General features: G+C 47.6%; 1 protein-coding gene across 6 annotated transcripts in view; it reads right to left on the bottom strand.

Moving 5' to 3' along the window:
• JCAD (junctional cadherin 5 associated) overlaps positions 1-20,157 on the bottom strand; it is a 66,495-nt gene that overhangs the window by 21,721 nt on the left and 24,617 nt on the right. The window contains exons 1-2 of one of the 6 annotated variants that reach the window (XM_055805696.1): positions 11,103-11,164; positions 10,411-10,471 (exon numbers count right to left, since the gene is read on the bottom strand). The exons of 1 other annotated variant lie outside the window; for it this stretch is intronic. The gene's annotated coding sequence lies outside the window, so the exon portion shown is untranslated. Of the gene's footprint in view, positions 1-3,242; positions 3,352-3,381; positions 3,614-10,410; positions 10,472-11,102; positions 11,206-20,157 lie in introns of those variants that run through there. 4 more of the 6 variants (XM_055805698.1, XM_055805697.1, XM_027781662.2 and 1 more) reach the window with 4 other exon arrangements.

Raw genomic sequence — 20,157 nt, 5'->3', positions numbered from 1 at the left:
CCTACGGCGGCCACAGCACTTGCCTGAGGGCAGCCCACAGTGTGGAAAAACATGCACAATTTTTATGCGGAGCCCCAGTTTAACTGGTAACCTGAAACATTGCAGAAGTGGCTTTTCAGCCTGAGAGCCTGCTGAGCACTTAAACCGGTTTGTCTCTAGAACTTAATGAATCTCTTCCCTTTTTACACATGTAACACTACACACCCTTTAAAAACAGAGAAATAAAGCTCTGTGCCGAAGATACTTCAGGAGTATCCCTTGCTAGAACAGGGTTCCAAATTCCCAGTAAGTGCTCTGAGTAAGCGAGCCAGCAGTAAGTACAAGCAGGCAGAAAGCAGGGAGGAGCGGGACCCTTCCCTCTTGGAAGGAAGGGAAGGCTTCATGGGTTATTTTTGAACGCTGACCTAAAAGGCTGATTTTCCATCCACCTGCTGCCCTGGACTGTGGAAGGAGCCAGGTACAAGCAGAGCAAGGTGAACAGCTGGCTGCTAGAGCTGTTCAGATTCTAACAAGAGAAAGATCCAATGTGACTACCATAAACAGCAGAAAGCCCATTGGAGCACTAGCAGGTGCAAGGAAGAAATGTGCTTTTCCTGCTATTATTGTCAGGCTGCCTTGGAGTGCAGCTTAACCCCCTCTCTGCCGCCTGCTGCGGCTATGGTGCCAGCAGAGAGGCAAAAGCGAGCGGGCAAGAAACCTCCAGCCCATGGGGTTTACTCTGATCCTCCTTTTGGCACCAGTGGTGAGGAGCAACGGGGTGGAAATGCACCATGAGGAACTGGTGTGACTGTTTGCTCCCACTCTGCAAATTCATCATCACGTGTGGAAGGGTGGTGGGAAGGCCTGGCTGGGAGTGGGATGCTATCACCGTGCCCACCACAGCTCTACAATGGGAACAAAAAAGGCGGAGAAGCCTGCAACAGCCTCTGCCCACCACGGTGCCCTCGGCACCAAACCCCCCAACAAGCTCTTCTAAGACCCACCACATGGAGAAATGCTCCACGCCCACGGCACGAGCTCCCAGGAGCAGTGGCCACAGGTGGGACACTGTCAGGACACGTGCTTCGAAGGGCTGCACAGAAGCCATGGGGGGTACCGTCCCCCCAGCATCGGGCTGGGCCAGGGGCAGGGGACCCAGGGGCTCTGCCCGAGCAAAGCCTGCAGGATAGCAACCGTGTCAGCACCCTATGTCCACAAGGATGCTGGCCAGCTTTGCAAAACCTGGTTGCAGTTGCTGGGATGCTCTTCCCACCCGCCCTTAAATAAATAAATCTGAAAAATAAAATCAAAGGAATTGGATTGGCAGGAGTAACCAAACCATTGCTTCAGTGCTGTCTTGTAAATAATCTGTCAGGCTCGGCCACAGAGTAAAGGCTGTGCAGAGCTTCTAATTTGAGGGAAGATCAACAACGCTGGAAAACAGTTTGTTTTTCCAGCACTCATTTGTTTTGTTTGCCAATGACATCAGTGCTTTCTGATAGGGTTAGCTTCCTGAGGATGCCTGCTATCTTGCCAGCGTTTCCGACTTGTCCCCGGCAGCCGGTACAACTCTACATTACACTGTAAACAGGGGCCAAGCTTTTCTCTGGAAACTTCTCAGCAGCACTCTGGGATGCAAAGAAACAAGCGTGAATGACGGAAATCAGCATCGGCCCCCTCGTACGCAGACACAATGGGGACCTGCAGCCTCAGCGAACAGGACACAATGGGACCACCAGATGGAAACATCATCAGAGCACCTTGTCGGGGTGCTCCGTCCAAGAGTGAGGATCTCATCACTGGCCCCAAGAAAAACCAAAAGCACTCCTGAAAGTCACCCTGGAGAAAGCTGGTTTTTGAGTTTCCTTGCAGCTGCTTCTAGAGCCCATTCTCAGTGCGGGAAATACACTGGTTTCTGTTGATGGTCAGCCTTTACCTGCAGGTTTTTTTTCAGTGGCAGGGTTCCCAAGCCTTATTATTCTGGTGATACCACCACCACCTGTACGATGACCAGTACCAGCAATGATGAATGCCAACACTTGCAGCAGTGGCAGAAGCAGCTCATACCTCCATGCTCTGAAATGACTTACATGCCATTGAAACACCCCTGCTTGGTGTTTTGGGCAGCCCATCAGCATGCTCCTTCCTTTAGCCCTGGTTCCAGAGAGCGTCCTGGCACAGCATCCACATATTGGGTGGGATACCAGCAGTGACAGAGAGTTTGGCCCTGGCTGCTCTCTGTTGCATCTCTCCTGCCCTCTGTTGCTTGAGATAAAATGGAAGGTGGCAACCCTTTAACCGTTTGAATACCACTCCTGAAGTTCTTGCACAGGATTTGCCCTGCCCACCTCTGCAGAACTATTTAGGATGGTTTTGTAAGCGATTCGGTACAACTTTACAGAAAAGAAAACATCAAAGGAACATGATTCATATTGCAAAATGAAGCATACAAACATCATGAATCGCAAAAATCAAGGCACCCTGCTTGGATGCACAATTGTGGTCTGTAATTACATGACTTCAGGCTACTGAATTCTGCAGGACTCCTGCCTCATTGATGTGCAGGCTAGGTGATGCTAGTCTTCCTGGGCTTTATCTACAGCAGCTACCCAAACACTGCACTGAAGACAGGCATCTGAATTACAAAGTGTATTATCTAGGTGGGTCACACATTAAACTAGCTTATCTTCGCTTGTGTCTGGGTGACATTATTCCCATTTCATATCAGACCTGTGCCAGACAAAAGTATTTATGCAGGCAGACTAAAGTGAAAACAAGCCTCTCCATTCTAGGCTCCCAGTCTGAAGTGCCTACAACTTGATTTTTTATAGCATTTAGTCTTAAAAATGAACTAGGTATGTCCAAAGCAACTGCTGCAAGAACATAGTGCCTCTGCACATCAACCTAACTGTGGCAAGTCAGCTGTCCACACAGTGAAGACATGGGACGAGCCAAAAAACCTGGTTGCAGTAATCTGCCTACCGCACTTTCCTCTATCCCCCTGCCAATCTAATCCAGCACCAACACTTTTGTCCAGGCAGCCCTGTATCCCTCCCACCCCTGTTAACACCTCACCACCATGCACCCTGGTGCCTTCATTTTCCACTTCCCACACCCACCTGTCCTTCCTGCCACCTCCCAGCATCTCTTCCCTGCCTTCCCATCTCCTGGCCCCACCAGTCTAGCCGCTCTTCCCACACAGCCCACCACCATGGCTAGCCAGCCCGCCCTGCCATCCTGCACCCCTTGCAGCTTCTCCCAACCAGTCCTTGGTTCGCAGCCATCACCCCGATTTCCTCCTTCTCCTCCTGATGACCAGCTTCTGTCCCATCTGCATTTCCAGCAGAAGGACCTTTATGCCTTGTCTCTGCTCCCAGATCTGAGACCCTGTCTCACCGGTACCTGGAAAAAGCAGGAGCCATCATTAGGGGGACAATCCATCTCCACCACTGCAGCCCTGGGCAGGGAGCACCACGCCGGGGGCATGCAGGCGTGCTCTGCTCGTCCATCCGTTGGAGTGGTTAGGGCACAAGCGCCATCTCTGTGCAGGGCTGGGTCACAAGTGGGCTGCTCAGCACGAGAGGCTGGGGGGTGCTGATGGATGGGAGGGGAAAATCTTCAGAAAACGGAGGAGCTAGAAAGAGAGACGAGCCTGCCGAGAACATGCGCAGATTTCTCTGAGCCTTGTCACCATAGATCCTGTTCCTGAACATGATGGCACTGCAGCTCTCAGTCAAACAGCTGGAGGATTTCTTTTCTTTCCCCTTTTTAATGTGGGCAAAACAACATTCCTTCTCTCCTCCCTCCTCCCCCCTAGTTTTTCTTGGAAATGGTTGAATTGGTTTAGCTGACAATATTAGAATAAATTTAGCCTGAGAGAGAGACACAACCTGAAAGTCTCAGATCAAATGATAAAAGCCCGACAGACTACAGCAATGGAAAACAGGCTCTTGTAGTAGCAGTTTTAATACTAGATGGTACTACTCTCTCAGTCTAAATATAACCCTCAGCTACACCCCAGAAGAATAAGTCTTTGGTCATTGTAATTGCTCCTGTTTTCTCACTCTGGTTTTGCATATGTGCATATGAGACAGCTCATAAGAAATAAACACATTAAATGAGGCTTTTACCTTGATCATTTCATCTCTTTTGGGACAATAAAGTCAGATGGGACTGTAAACAACAGGCTGCTGGGGTGCTGTGTGTGCAGTTGCCCCAGCATGCCATCCCCTGCCCTCCACTGCAGAAACAACCACCACCACATTCACTGGCTTCCAGACACACGCTCCATTGGAAAGATAAAATTTATGTGCTTGAAGAGCCTTCAACAATAATGTTCACTATGATCAAATATTAGATATTTAATGCAAAGATAGCCTAGAACACAGGAAAAAGAGAGAATTAGAGAATATTAATGTAAGTTGGATGTATTCAGCTCGGCAGGGCTTAATTAAGCGTGGGCTAGGAGTAAAGAAGCAGTAGGGAACTAGCCCGGGCAGCCTCCAAGCCATGAGTAAATTCCTCCTAGAAATTCTCAAAGGATGGGTGAAGGGCAAACATATTATCTAACTTCAAACAAAAGGGGCAAGGAGACAGATCTGAGGTATCGTAGAACAAACAGCCTGGCTTTGATACCGACTCAGACAAATTATTATTCAACCCCCTTGCAAATACTTATAACAGGTGTTGATTTATCACGGAGCGGGAGGAACAAGTGTGCGATCCACGAGGAGCAGTGGTGTTTCCATCCCCTTGCTTCCCACCCCACACTGCAGCTGCATCCACTCCCACATGATAAAGTTAGGAAAAATCAGAAAACACAGACTTGTCAAGAACAAATTAAGTCTAATCAATTTAACTTTCTTTTTGATGAAATCAGTTTAATTTTCTTCTGTGACAAGTTGGGAGCATACTGACCAAGGAGGAAAAAACAGTAGAAGTCACACGCTGGAATGAGGAAAGTTTTTGATGGATGCATGTGATAGTCTTATATGCAAACCAGGTGAATACAATTTAGGTATAATTTACTCTAGGTGGGTATACAAATGTTTGGAATTTGTGTTCAAGGGATAGTTAGTAAATTCAATGTCGACCTGAAAAGACACATAAAGCCTGTGCCTGGGGTCTTGCTCTATCCGGTATTTCCATTAATGCCTTGTAAATTAAAATAAAGATTACAATTACAAATCTGTAGGGAGTGCTGCAAGCATTTTCAGGGATTGCAATTAGAATAACATCTTAATAAATTAGAGACTCAGTCTGAAATGAATGACTGAGATTAAATACAGGCAGGAGTAAAGCACCACGTTGAAGAAGAAGGATGCAATGCAAATGTGCAAAATGGAGTGGTATGGCAAAAGATTCTCCAGGGGACTGGAGCCGCAAAGAGAGAAGACATCATGAGTAGTGCAGGGCTTGGTACACACAGGTGAATACACTTAGAGGTATACTAAGAGGAGCATCATGTATCAAGCTCTTTACTCCTCTCAGCCCTATACCCAGTTTTGGGCCCTACCTCAAGCAAGATGCTGCTCCCTGCCACTTCCTCACAAGAATGATAAAAAAGTTTAGGGAGTGTGACCCCTGGAGAAGAAGGTACAAGAAGTGGGCTTGTTTAGCTGAAGGAAAAGGGAGGAGAAATGAGGGTGAGAGAATGACAGATGATAACAAGTTTTAAATATGTCAGGTTGCTAAAAGGCAGTGATAATCCCGTCCTGCTCCCTGTGGATGTGGAAAACTGAAGGTACTGGTTTAGCATACAGCAAGGGAGATTTAGGTTAGATATTAGGAAGAACTGTCTAGCCATGATGATAGTTAACCACTGGTTATGCTGGGAGGCTACAAATCTCCATCAATACAGGTTTTCAAGGATAGGCTAAATGAAGATCTATCAGGAATAGTGGAGGTGCAGCAGATCCTGCCTCAGAACAAAGGGATTTGGGATGGAAACTAAACATTTTGACATTCCTCCTCTCCCTCCCCCCAAAACAGTATTGTTTTGTTGGCATACCCCACACATTTCCAAGAAAAGCAAAACTCCTCTGTACAAGATTCCCAGTCTTACAAATAGCCACCTCACTCGAATTAAGTGTGGCTTTTTCCCCTGCTACAACAGTCTAAAGTAGAACAATCACTTTATCACAAAATGCCACCAATGACCTGCCTTACCCCCACCTTCCCTGACATCGTCTGCATTGAAGGGAAGAGTCAGGGGGTGCCAAGGGCAGGCAGGCCTGGGGAGGTGGCAAGGACCACTCAGTCCAAACAGAAACTTTGCTTCTCCTCCAGGCATGGGAGGGGTAAGGAGACCGAGACACACTACACGTTGAGGGATCCCAAGCAGAGAAGAGGCAGTAAATGAGCAGAGTAGAGGCACGAGAACGGGGTCCTGACCAAAGGACCCATATCAGATCACAGACATGCACCAGGCAAAGCTTCAAGAAAGTTCCCATTACAGCCAACACCATACTGAGGGCTACAAATCTGCTAGTGCTAAATGCATAATCATCTCTGCTGACTAGATGGGACAAAGACGTGCCAAAGTCATTACTGGAAGATAAGCCAAATTTATGTTGGCCTCACATGTCTTCCCAGGTCAGTCTCTCCCATTCATATCACAGAAATTAAAAATAAATCTGGGGGCTTTTGTGTTTAACCCTCATTACCTGTGGGCAGGAGTGTTCACATTTTTTCTCTAACACAGAGATTCACACAGAGTGAAAATTACAGCTCACATCCTCTTTGCATTCCTTGAGCAAAAAGTCCTCACTGGAATCACTGAGGAACTGTGCCAGAGAATAAATTAATGATATGACGTGTCTCCCATAAAATTAGGAAGTGGGGAGGAGAAGAGGAGAAAGTCTTAAAGAGTTTATTTAACTCTCAGTAGGTAGTTATTCCTGTCTTGTATCTCACCAGTGCAGATGCATCAGCAAACCCGCTGTGGCATGAGAGAGAGTGCAGAGCATCTCCTGGGGGAGACCTTAATGAGTGACAGCTGCTCTCCAGGCACTGCCAGCCTGTTAGGAGGTTTCAGGTTGTATTTCAAAGTTTGCCTTCTCAGATTTATGAAGAAAAAATGGTAGAGCGCTAGATTTTTTGTTTTGATTTAAGTAATGTGGGTGTTTGAGCACTGGGTTCACACAATGCTGAAATACATGTCTGACTTCATGGATGGGAGTTTGCATCTGAAATACGGTTGATTTTTAAATATGCCATGGACCAACCCAGCCCTGACTGAGCACTGATTTGCTGAGGCTCATAAGCATCCAAATAGAAGCAAATGCATAAAAGGAGAGAGGAAACATCCGTGCACGCACAGATACCACTGTTCATATTAGCTGGTTTTCAAAATATCAACAGCTTGCTTCACCGATGACAGAGCAGCACGTTACTCCACTGAAAACAGCCCAGATATTTTTCAGAGAAGGAGCAATTGTTAAAGAGCACTCACTGCTACTCTGTGCTCCAGATATAACCAGTCCTTACACCAATTGGCAGCATATGGTGTATTTCCTCAAATGACAGCTTTTGTTTGTCACAACAGGAGAAAAAAATAGTACATTTATTAAACAAAGCATAATTAGCCAACTTTTTCCCTCCCAAAAAGGAACTGCAGAAGACAGTATTTTTTAGGACTGCGACAAATGTTTCTATGCTGTTTACAACACTTCAGTATGGAAAAATCCACTCTGGTGGAACAAAGCACATGGGATCACATTCGTTGCTCATACCTTAAAATCAAAATGTTAAGAGCTGATCATCTCAGCTAAAATACCTATGGGCAAAGTGCTAATAAGGTACTCCAATGCTGGGACTACATGGATCATTAGTATTGTTTGCATTTTTTTTAACAGAAAAGCTCTCCATCTGTACAAACCAAAAAAAAAAAAAAAAAAAGGATCTCAACAAGAACCGTATTAAATCTTTCAAAGTACAAATTTTTAATAAAGGATCTATCACATAGTTGAACTTCTCTGAGGTGACAGTGACATGACTTATAGAGCCAGGGCTCCGTGATCAAAAGGATTACACACATTAACATCCTACTAATCACAGCAGGACAGGCCAGCCCATCAGGCCAGGATCACGGAGGAGAGATCCATAAACAAACACTTTCTCCCGCTCTCCCGCTCACAACCGTGGCTGGGAGTGGAGGCGTTCCAAGGTTGGTGTGGTCTTCTCCTCTTTCAAAGAGATAAGGATTGTGTCTGCTGGAGTAAATAAATTCTCAGCATAGTCTGACACATCTGTTTGTTTACTCATTTTCAGACACTACCATCCTCTCCTGTGTTGTTATCCCTTTTATATTACCCTTGTATGTATAATCAAATGCCCTTTCTTCTGGATTGACCCTCTGCTTCTTCCTGTATTATAGATGCCTTTGATCTTCCTTTCTTGCATCTGTGTGTCCTGCCTTGTAGTCTCAGCAGGATTTCCCCCCCAGCCCCTTGCTCTACCAGAAAATAAATGCCAAAGTAGCATTTATATGCATTAGTGCAGAAAAAAATAAGACAGATGCTCGAGAAGCCTACATGCGAGTGCCACCGTGCTGCTGAGGCACTGCATGTGCTGGGTAGTGCTGCCTACCCATAAGGTAAACCCAGGCTGACGAAAGAAAGGTGACCCAGCTTCTGAGCACGGATCAGCCCCCTGACCCAACAAGGTGAGCAGCCATCATCGTGACAGGGAAAGAGGGACCATCCTAAAATTTCAGAAATGGCTGTTAATTTTTCCCCCTTTGTCACACACATGGGGACTTGCAGGGTGCCCTCAGCACTTTCAAAAAGCAGAACTCAGCCTTTATAGTTTTTTTTCTTTTTTTTTTTTGACTAGCTCAGATTTCAAAACCCCTTCCCTTGCCCCATCATTTGAGATGGTCCAAGTTATGGCTGACAGATGCTATTAATAGCCTAACTGTAATACACTTGGGCGACAAACAGGCTGCTGCTGATTTTGCTTTTCTACAAGCACTGCCAGTACCAAGAGAACTCGGAGTTATCTCTAGGTAGATGTGAAAAGATGCCACCAGTTCACACGGAGACCTTAAGATCACAGCAAGACGGCTGAAAGGCTGACCAACCCCTTCCTTCATAGCTGGAACTGGTGAGTAAGCTTCCCCAGCAAGCCTGAGACCACTAGCTCTTGAAACAAAGCACAATAACAAGGTTGCAGAAAGTGAGATAACCCTTTCCACTCAAGAAGTGCAAAACAACATCTGTTAAAAAACAAATAAACCAGTGTAATGGCTTCAGCAAGAGACCCAGAGGATTTTAGAGATGCAGCTCGTGGCTTGGTCAACACATTGTGAACAGCAAATTAGAAGAAAACAATTGCTTCATACCAAGCTCTCCCACCCCTGAACTCCCTCAAGGTTAATTAGGATGGCCTCTGGCCAAATTAATTAGAAGAGGAGATTTGGGCAGGACTTTGCTACGCACTCGTAACTAATTCCAAGGTGACTGAGAAGTTCAGAAATAAAGCCTGCTTGGCAAAACCCAAGCTCACATGTGCCATGGCATTTCTCTGACAGTCAGGAGAAACACTTAAATGTAATCTTTCCCTGACTAACAGCTAAGGCAGAAGAATTTTCTGCATCCTTCCCACTGAACAATATGCCCTTGTTTGTTTTCTGTGTGCTTTTTAGGTCATAAGAGGCCAGTGAAATTATGCATCTAAAGAACAATATACTACTGTAATATGCCACTTGATACACACAGCCCGGCAGACGGAACAATCCGTCTTTTCCAAGAGCTGGCAAATACATGTTGCAGCATGGAGAAATCCCGAACATTACCATAGGAATGGAGGATGCAGAAGTGGGCCCAGCCTTTGAAACAACACACTAAATTGGTATTTTAGTTGGTATTATGACATGCCCCGATGGCACTGCTTAGGAGAGCATCCTGCCTCAGGAGAGACAGCCCTGCCCAGCTTCTGTACCCCATGGCAGAAGCCCACCTTGACCTCCCGTGGACTTTGCATCCTTGGCAAAGGGGATAGCTAGCAGGATCACAATTTTTTTCCTCCAAGTGGTACCATGGTGAGTGGTAGGACTGCAAGAGCATAGCAGGGTAGGGCAGATCTAGCCTCTGTGATTACAAACTAAGCACTGGCACAAGTTCGGGGCTCTCACAGTGGCTGCATCTCTGAACTGCAGAGCCCTTCTCTGTCGTTAGTCTGATATTCTTTATATGAAGCTGGAAAGTTGCTATTTTCCATGTGTCTGTTACCCACAAACAGCAACAGTGTTTCTGGGCAGAATCCGAACTTCCAAAGCAACAAAGAGAAAATGCTTCAGCCCATGCAAAGAAATATAGCTGAATACTTTTCGGCAGGACACAATTCTCATTGTCACTAACCAAGATTTAATGACTTGACTGTGTGGATCAGACTGACTACTCAGAACAGTTACATTGCATTTTCACTTACAGATGCTGGAGTAACTTAACATGTAGGGTCCGGGCCACTAAAAAGCCATTATTCTCGACTCCTGACAAAAAAGAAAGGGAAAAAAAAATTCCAAACCCTTAATAGATGCAAGAGTCCTTTGGCACAGATCCAGCAGCAGACTAAGGCCATAATTTGTAATTCTGAGGCAATTATGAAGTGACATAACAGCACAGATCTCCTTCTGACATAACGGTGCTTTTTTTTTTTTTGTCTCCTTTGCAACAGTACACGGCTTCAAACAACCACGAAAAAGGAAATAACCCACAAGATCTACTTGACCACTCTGTAAATCCCAGAATGAGAATAAATACCAGGAGGGGCGGCAGCTGGTGTTCCCGACCCCGGTGCCACACGGCGGTGGGCGGCAGCGGCAGTGAAGGTGAGCGGCTCCCGGGAGCGGCAGCCACCACCCTGCCCGGGCGGCCGCCCAGGGGTCCCCAGGGGAGCGGGCCCTGCGCGGGGCTGGGGACGGCCCGGAGAGCCCTCGGGAGCGATGGGCGACGGGGGCGAGAGCAGCGAGCAGGTGCAAAGCGCACGGAGCGGCGATGGGAACCCCCCGGTGCCGCGCATCTGCCGCCCGCCCCGGGACACCGCCGAGCCCCGCCGCCCGCCCGCCCGCCCGCCGCCCCGCCGGCAGCCCGCTGCCCCCGCCGCGCCCCGCCGGCACTCACCTCTCCGGGCGGCCGCCGCAGGACCCTCGGTGGCGGCTGGGGCCGCCGCGCTCAGCGGCCGCGGCAGCCGGGAGGCGCCAGCCCGCGGCGGGGCGGGGGCCGGTCCCGCCCCCCCAGTCCCGTCCCGTCCCGTCCCGCCCCCCCGCCCCGCCCGCGGGCTCGGCGCATCCCGGCCGGGTAGCGCTGGTCGCTCCACCGGGGAGACGTTGCAGAATAGGTTTTCCCTGCCTCCCCCCCGCCTCCCCTTTTTGAATTTTTTTTGTTCATTTTTTGCCCTGTTTTTTTGGTTTTGCTTTCCCGCTGCACCCGCCCCGGCCCCGCGCAGAGCAGCCCTGGCACAGCCCGGGTGGCCGCGGCACGGAGCCCGCGTCGCTCCGCAGGGTCCCCAGCACCGTGGGGCCGGGGCGGCTCCCGGGGCAGCAGCGCATCAGATCCCCACCCGCGGAGCCGTGCTCACGGCACGGGGAAGCGCTGCTTTGCCCTTAGCAAGCCGCAGGCAGCAGCCCTCGCAGGCAGCAGCCCTCGCAGGCGTTACACGCTGGCTTCCCAGCCCGGGATCCACCGATCCTCCTTGAACCCATCCCTGTAAACACGTTGCCTTGTGCGCTGGGGAGCTGATGTCCTGCACTATCGGTGAAGCGTGGGTGAGGCACTTGCAAGCTAAAAAAGGCGAGCCCTGGTTAGCTTCAGGGACCAAAGCCCACCCGTCACAGAGTCTGTTCCCTGGGCGCTTCACAGCAAAGCCAAGTCGAGGACGTGTCCAGAGGCACTGCATCCTTCCAGAGAGGTAACCCAGAAGGGCCTGAGCCAGGAGCCTGCCCCGGCAGCGCCAGGTCTGCCAGCAATATGCCCTTACATGAGGCAGGTTGTTTTATATGTAAAGTTGAACAGGCACCTACCTCCTCCTCTCTCTCGCTGCAGCTGAGCTCAGTCCATGGCTCAGCTGAGAAGACAGACATCAAATTGCTCAGCACAAGGAAAATCTGCAGAAGGGAAGACTGGAGTCCATCAAGGATGGAGAGGGACCAGAGGATACCCTTTTGAAACTCGCTGTGCCCGCTGGCACCCAGTTGCGTGCCTAAAGGGCTTGTCCTCTCCATGGTTTTCTCTATGACATCTGCAAACATTTTTGAAGCCTTGCTGGGTGGCTGCTTCCCCATGTCTCCCCTCCCTGTGATTTATTCAGCCTCTAGAAACAGGTGAATGATTTGCAAATCTGTTTTGGTTTAATGACACTCTTGAAAAAGTGTGTTTGTGAATCATTTACTTCAGTAATTGCTTGCGTCCATCAGCTGCTGACTATGTCTTAATTGACTTTTACCCTAGGCAGTGCTTTACACATGTTCATAAATTGAGTCCTGTTCAGTACGTGCTCTACTTAATAGCGGGAAAACAAGGGCAGTGAAGTTACGTGATGAGTCCAAGGTCACAAAGAAGTCTGCAGGAGAGCCCAGAACCATATACAGGTTTCCTGGTGCCCCGATTTTGTAGGGTGCTGGGAGTAATTGTCATTGACCTGCTTTACTATGGACATCTCCTTTTGTCTTCCAGCAGTGAAGCTCTGAGCCTGCAGCTGCTGACAAATGAACCATCCACCAAGAGCAATGCCACTGGTGGCAAGGGGACCTCCAGCAGGACCCCGTGCAGACACCTTACACCCTGTCCCTGCAGGGCACCTGCAGAGTTCTCCATGGCTTTGCTGGTTGGGAAACTCCCATATTTTCCCATGGTAAAGCCTTGTACCTGACACAGTGAATCGGTAGAAAGTGTAGGGTTTGTCACAGAGCAGCTCCTTGTGGGTGTGACGATAACATGGGTTTCCATCAAGGAAACCGTGCTGGCACAAGTTAGTTTATTATTTTAATATCTTGAGTCTGACAGGCAAATTGGGAGTTGTGGGTTTTTTAAATACCTGTCTCTACTGTCTTGTATGAAAAAAATTCCAGGATGATTTTCTCATCTGCATGGCTGCAGCTCTAAGCTGTTTTCTCTCCTTGGTTGTAGGAGAGAGTCCTGTTTACAGCCCTCCTTCCTGAGCCAAAAAGTTTTTTCTCCCTGTTGGGCAGTTACAATGCACCGCACTGAGCAGGTCCTTGCTGCTGGAGCTCTCAGTTTGCTGTTGGGGAAGTTGCTGCGGCACTGGCTTTAGGGTTTGGGAAGAGGGACGGCACAGGCTGGAGCTGCCACTCCAGCAAAGGAAATCTGGATCATTTACTGAACAACGTCAAGGTGAAGGGAAGGGACAACTTTTTGTCTTCAGGAGGCCACAGCCTGCAGAGAGTACAATAAAAGCATAGAGGACAGCACACCTCAGAGCTGCCTCTCTGCACCTGGGGGTATTTTTTGTTACACCTCTTCTGAGAACACTTCATAGGCTGCAAAGGGAGGTGCAGCCCTTGGAAGAAGGCACTTCTGCAAATTTGTTTGGAGACCTGCAGTCACTGAAGATTTCCCCTGAGTGAAGTCAAAAGACCTTGAGTTGAGAAACAGAGCTTTCCTCCTAAAAAAAGAAAACTGCCACCTGTGCTTCTAGCTCTCCTGTTAAAGAGCAAAGCCTGAAAACCCAAGCTGAACACAGCTCCACAGTCAGACACCAGAAAGCAAATTGCCTGATTTTTGAGACAATCTGAGGGATGTCCTGGGCTGGATTCACAATGACCGATGTCAGCTGGCAGCCCCAAATTGTGTCCAAGCAGGATTGCCCAGGGGGCTGGTGTAGTGCATGAAGCCATCAGTCTGTTGTTTGGGAAGCCTGAGTGCTGTGCTCCTCAGCAGCAGCAAGGCTTTTAGGGACTCCCTTTGCTCCTGCTGTGTCTTGTCCTCTGCCTGTTAGAAGGCAAAGTCTTTGGGCAGATGTTGCTTCTGGTTTTGCCTTAACTCAGTGTCCAGGTAAATGGGGTTGTGGTCTCAGGTAGCTACTGCCATGCAGACTGTGACTGCCAGGAGAAGGGCAAAGATGAAGAAAAACAGAGGCGGCAGGAAAACGATTTTGCTTTTTGATGGTCAGAGTAAAAGTTCACAATTGATAGAGCATTGATTGCTCCCCTGCAAAGCCCACAGTCCTGCAGCCACCTGAGATCTCCCTCTCCTGGCTCTTTCTGAGAAAGGGACCATAGTCACACATTCTTCAGTTCAGAGCTTCAGCCTCAAAAAGTCTGGAAGAACTACATATGGCTGTGAGAGGAATGTACAGATGGGGTTTGCAGAAGAGAAAAGAGTGATAAAGCCTCTGGTCTGCTACAGAGGACTCCTGAGGTGGGTGAAAATCGGTGTGATGGGGCAGGGGGACATGACGGGACAACAGAGAGAGCTGTTATTGCCCCACTGCTTTGCATGGCTTGCAGGGAGCAAGGAGAAGGGCAAAGAAGCCATGAATGAAAAGCTGGTGGTGGCTGTATGAGGCAAAGGTGGGTATCTGGACAGGAGCACAGAGGGGCTGCACAAACCCAGCAAGCAGTAGAGCCGTTCCCTGTGCCACAGCGGTCAGGTTCAGATCAGCCTCCCACAGGACACGGTAGAGCGAGACTGTGTGCCTGGGCAAGAAGGGAACGCCAGGGCCCAGCTCCTCGGGAGACACGGCGCAGCGCCTGCAAGTCTGCGTGAGTGGCCGTTATGGACACAAATCGTGGAAAACAGGAACACACAAACATGAGAGACAGGCCAGATGGGAGAAATACAGATGAATTAATGCACAGGGAAGGGAAAAGGAAAAACACACAGGCATGCTGCACACCAGCCAGCTCTTCAGCAGCAGCACTGCTGCGTGCCATTGCTGTGATGAGTGACTGGGAAGTCCTGCTCTGCTCAGTGCAAGTTATTACTCCTTTATGCTTTTATAATTCTTTCTGGCCTCAAAACCTCCCTGAGTCCACTGTTTATGTTTTACATCCCATTGTCAGTGTTGCTGCTCGGGGCCAAAGCTTTCTTGCCATTCCTACACAGGTTGTTGCAAGGCTTGGAGCCTCATTTCCAGCGGTGATCCTACATTAGCAGTTTTTACATTGAAATCAATCAGATTTCTTCATAATTTGGTGTGGTTTGAAGTGACTAGGTGCATTGATTATTCCCTGAAAGACTGTAACAGTTTTTGTCTTAGATCCAGTTGCCGGGAATGTATTTAGGAACATACACTGAAATCACCACATACCTGAAGTTTACCATAACTAACTAGCCACAGATGTGCTATTAAATCCATGCTTATTTTTTCCTCTTGTCCGTCCTATATGGCATGTTACAGCCATGATATATTAAACTTTCTTAGAACAGATGCTAGTCATAAACAAAACAGCTATTACCCTTTTGCAAGAAAACATGTCACATTACCCATCCTGCCAGTAATCACCTGTTTATAGAATTGGCACCTCTTTTTAGTTTGGAACAGAGGAGCTTCAGATATTTTATTGCTACATCAAGGGAAACACTAAGCATTGCTGGGGAGAGGGGGCGTTTTCATTTGCCAGTTCTTTGGTGCTTCTTTGGCTGTATTTTGACCTGGTATTTGGGGATTCAGTTCTTGAACTACTTTATCACTTCCTAAGCATCCCAAAGAAGCAGATGGGATGGGTGTGTATTGAATAGAGGGAAACAGTTCACGATGCCGGGTGGTGACCATTTTGCAAGGACAATTTAATACACAACAATCGGTGTCTGTGCAAGGTGTTGGACCACAGGCTGATGGGGAGGAGTAATGGTGCACTGATGGAGAATATTTTCCTTTAGATGTAAAGACTCAGCTATCACGTCTGCTGGATATACCTCAGAGTCCTAAAGTATGACATGTGAATGTGTGCTGGAGGGAGGAAAAAATGAGAAAAAAGCGCTAAAAAATAAGACTAGTTACCACAGAGGAAGTGTACACCCATACCCTGTGTGTTCCCGAACATTGTGAAGACTGCCAAAAAGGCTAAGAGGTGTGGCACACAAATTAGCCATCAGAATTTAGCTGGTTTACGTTTGGGAAAATTAAGTAGTGCTTCCAAAACTTTTGAAGTGCTAAATATTGTTAAAATAATCCTTACAGCTCTTTCACTCAAGGACTTGGCTCAGGATGCTCAGCAAATATTAATGAGTTTCTCATCATAACACCCAGGAGAGAGATGGGAAGTTATCACAGTAATTAGCCCCGTCACCCAGCTGAGGAACAGAACAGTTAGGCCTCATTTTTCAGGAGAGTTTCCTGACCAAAATATTTGTACAGTCGCTCCGTTGAAAAGCTCTCTAGAAGGGTTAGGAGCCCTAGCTGGCCTCCCAGCAAGGTGTCGAGCCTGGGGAGGGAGAGAGTCATCCCCAAAGGTAGGGGAAGATGAAAGAGGAATAGTTGCCCAGTAGCAGAGCATATTGATGTTGGATCTATCCTATTTTCCTAGTTTAAAATTTGGATGCTTGCCACTCTAAAGAAGGCTAATCCCTACATTGACTTTATTAAGTAATATAGATTTGATGCATTATGTACAAGGGTACACAAGCAGTACAGCACAGATATTGTAGCCCCATTGATCTTCAGGAGGGTACCTCTGGAGGCTGAGCTGTGACTGCCACGTTGTCATTCCTGCTAGTGATGTGGGCTTCACTCATTAGGGAGTGAAGTCTCAGACACTGGGAGGTGGGGTCACGGCTGAGAGGTGTGCAGCTGGGAAAAGGTCTTTTTCCAAGCACAGGCAAGGTTTTAGCCTGATTTCTCTATTCAAAAAGCAGGGGTTAGCAAGAGCTGTGGGTCTCATTAACATCACTGTGTGGACTAGTGCTGGTAGAAAACACACTTCAAATAAGGTAAAAGAAGAGCAGGCCCTGGTCAGATGTCATGTATTACCACAAGATGTTGATGATCTCCAGGGAAATGCCCACTTTGCCATTACCTGTGAGTGCTCAGTGACTCCCAGCCAACACTCAGCAGGCCCATCAGGTCATGCCTGATAGCTGTGATATCAGGTCTAGTCAAGCAGGAGGATGCACCCTGTCCTCCCACCAAATTTCTCGCTACAGCTCAGTACCATCCAACTGTGACTCCAGATGTACTTGGCAAGTTCAGACACTGACCTGTTGGAGTTACAGTGAAGGATAAGAACAAATTTAGGTTGCCCACAGGCATTAGCTAAAAAAAATCTTTGCCCTTTTCATGAAACCAATTGCAAATCTACTCTGAAAAAAAAGGAAAGCAACTTCATCTTCAAAACAGCTGCAAACATATGCTTAGCAATATAGAAGATTTAATCTGCACACACACAGAGTAGGCTGAGCAGCTTTATCTGAGAGAATAGCATCTGAAATAGCAGGGCACCTGGGGGAGGAGGTGCACGAGGCCAGGGTGATAAAGGTATGTGAAGTAATGTAGAAACAGGAGAGGTGGTTTGGGAATGTCTCCTCCCTTTCCTGAATGTATATGTATAAAAAATTCCCTGTAAGATGGCAAATACAGTACTGATAAAAGGATTCTTATTTATTTTCACTGATACAAGTAGGCTGTGAAAGTCACTGCTGTACGATACAACTGAAGCCCTGAGGTTTGTAAGGAACAAACAAAAACATATACCAATGGCAAAAGAACCTATACATTACAGCAGTAAATATGAAGAAATAGAGCTTAGAGGGATTACACTCTTCCAAGCTTTGGCCAGACCATAATTACTGGGAAAGTGAAGGAAACCTGCCCTGGAGCAGGTTACCCCCTTCCCCCAGCCTTGGTCGCTGCCGTTTAGAGAGGCACGGAGATGCTGAGGGACCTGTGCACGCAGGCAGTGGCACGCAGCGGGGCGGGCAGTCAGGCCGGCAGCTCTAGGCTGTGGGCCAGCTATTGGCATGATAGTCCTCTTGCTTGTCTTCAGAAGCAGGAGATAAATGCCTTTGAGTGACCACCCTTCCCACAGCGCTGACCATGCTTTGAACGGTGTGGCTTTGGGTGCTGCTAGTGCTGGAGCCTCTACAGCAAGCCCTTCCCCACGGAGCGCAGGTTCACACAAGGGAGAAGGGACCATCACTGAAATGGTGTGTTTTAATACAAAACCGACCACAGCACACAGTAAAAAAGCTGCTTTTATAAATGCTCTGCAGCGTATTTCTTATTAGTTCCATAAAGACTGAAGTAATAGCTATTCAAGTTTAACTCACCAATTTTGGCTTTTTCTGTGGTAACATTGATTTTTAAATCGTATGTTTCAGAAGGCAGCGCTGTCCTTTCTGACACACTCCCTCCCTCCCGTAGGTCTGCATGAGGTGGTTTTATGAAATCAAGGGAAGACAACTATCTATAGTAGGTTGTTTGAGTTTTTTCATGAGAGAAGTTGAGCCCGGTAGCAAGGGCAGAGCATGAAGAAAGTCTTGTCTGTAACAGGAGTACTCAAAAAGTGCAACAAGAGTTTGCAAGACCCCTTCATGCCAGCGCGTTCCCACCAAAAGCCTCACCCAAAAAGCTGAAATTACAGTCCTTCTCTGTTAAAGAGAAAAAATGTGAGAATGGCTTGTAATTTTTGAACCAGAAATACTATGTTTATCCTCCAAAGAATAGCCCCTTGAAGATGTGGCTGTCATCCAGGGTTAAAGAGCAGGCAGAAAGCCCACAGAGGGACAGGCCCTCAGCGGCTCAACACCCAGCACCAGGCATCTGTCTCCTCGGGCGAAGGGATGCTCCTGTTATCTATCTGATACATACCAGAGTGTCGCGGCTTTCCGTATCCAAACACATCTTGACACTGGAGATTACACAGATCCCAGAGCTCTGGAGTAAGGCCAGGGACGTGCACCCACCCCCCGCTCACCGCCACAGGAGGAGGCAGAGGCAGTGTGGAGAATCATTATCAGAGAGCAATGACATGTCACGGCCGTCTTGAATGGGCCAGGGGGTCAAGGGATTATGACTCAAATCCATTCTTCATAGAAAAAATCTTTTCCAAATGCCTGACTTAAAGCTATGAAATCACACAGGGAGCGTGCTGTTATCTGTGGGGGTGGTACAGATACTCCTCTGCTTCAAGTGGGGATTCAAAAAAAGAAAAATATAGCTGTGCAGAGCATCCCTGTTGCACAGAGTCATGCTTGCCAAGCTTCTTTCCTTCCCCCACACCCACTGGTGGACAGGTTTAGAGGAGTGAGTGGGGTTGTGTCTTTAGCCCCACAGTAATAAACTTGCCTTATGCACATACATTTTAGTCTTGAATTTAACTCTTACTTGCTCTCAGATTAATTTACAGCAGGTTATGCACTTCTGCAGATACTGCTGTCATCCCCATTTCTGACCTGTTCTCCATTGGAATTGCTTGTGGAGGGATTGGAGGGCAGACACTTTTTTGGAAGAGTACTTTTGCCAAGAGGTTATCTGAGCAGCATTAGAGAAACACAGTTTTGCTCAATAACCTTTTAAGTTAGAGCAGCTATGCAAAGGATTACAGCACCAACACCAGAATGTCAGCCTGCACCATAAAGGTTTGCAGGTCTGCAGGGACTGTATTTGGGTTTGAAAGTCATTGAAATATTTTAATTATCTTGAAGAAGTTGATACTGATGTTACAAAGAAATCCTGCTTGGAAGGTAGAAAAATTAAAGCTCTCATACTAAAAAGCTTTTCTTCATACTAAAATGCTTTTCTTGTAAAGTTGAATTCTTCCATTTCCTTCCTTCATTCCAGGACCAGAGAGAAAATGGAACCAAGCATCAAAATAATAGGAGACTGTTTTTAGGCAAAGCTTCATTCAGATTAATCAGAAGGCATCCATATGCATTTTACTAGGTTATCTTGTTCTGAGGCCACCTTTTATGCAATTTATGCAGCCCCTGACTCACCAGTGGAAATTACACCTGTACCTTGTCGTATTTTCTGTGCTTTGGATCAGGAACAGCCACCATGGAAGCCTTAATTTATCCCATCTTTTCTTTCACTGGCTCAAGCTTCACCCTTGATATTTGGACATATTGCAGCGCTGTGATGCAGAAGTGCCGTGCAGGCTCTCCTTAGGAGGCAGGCTGTTTAAAGACCAGGATGCTGCGACACATTTATACCATGCACTCTTTAATCGTATTGCTACCCTGCCTAAGCCCAGCCATCCTCACAGGAAAGTCCCTGCTC

This window comes from Falco peregrinus, chromosome 5 (assembly GCF_023634155.1).
Source record: "Falco peregrinus isolate bFalPer1 chromosome 5, bFalPer1.pri, whole genome shotgun sequence".
NCBI classification, from domain to species: Eukaryota; Metazoa; Chordata; class Aves; order Falconiformes; family Falconidae; genus Falco; species Falco peregrinus.
Note: the sequence above shows the minus strand (reverse complement) of the source record. Positions and strands in the feature narration are given on the sequence as shown.